Source organism: Osmerus mordax, chromosome 6, assembly GCF_038355195.1.
Source record: "Osmerus mordax isolate fOsmMor3 chromosome 6, fOsmMor3.pri, whole genome shotgun sequence".
Lineage (NCBI taxonomy): Eukaryota > Metazoa > Chordata > Actinopteri > Osmeriformes > Osmeridae > Osmerus > Osmerus mordax.
The window spans coordinates 19049769-19050497 of record NC_090055.1 but is presented as its reverse complement, the minus strand read 5'-3'; positions in this window follow the sequence as shown (position 1 = coordinate 19050497).

The window sequence follows — 729 nt, the reverse complement described above, 5'->3', positions numbered from 1 at the left end:
GGATGGCTTGCTGGATGGCTGGATGGCTGGCCGGCTGACTGGCAGGTTGGCTGGCTGGCTGGCTGGCTGGCTGGCTGGCTGGCTGGATGGCTGGATGGCTGGAGGGCTGGCTGGCTGGCTGGCTGGCTGGCTGGCTGGCTGGATGGCTGGCTGGCTGGCTGGCTGGATGGCTGGCTGGCTGGATGGCTGGCTGGCTGGATGGCTGGATGGCTGGATGGCTGGATGCTGGCTGGCTGGCTGGCTGGCTGACCGGCTGACTGGCAGGTGGCTGGTTGGCTGACTGACTGGCAGGTTGGCAGGTTGGCTGGTTGCTATTTCAAGCCCTGTCTGGGTGCAGGGCTGTCAGACTGCTAGACTCTCTGACACTCATCTATCACGGTGTCAATGATCACTCACACTCACCTCGCTATGCACTACACACACACACACACATATATACACATACACATACACACCTAGACACACACACACACACACAATCACTCACTCAGTATGCACTGCACTGCACTAACACACACACACACACACACACACACACACACACAGACAAACACACAAACAGCCACATACACACACACACAGACATACACAGATATACAGACACACTATTTTACAGTAATGGTTCTCTAAGGCTGTCTGGGGTTAGACCAGTCACAACACCTCGGTACCTGTAGATGGAGACGCAGCCACACACACACACACACACACACACACACACACATAACAAGG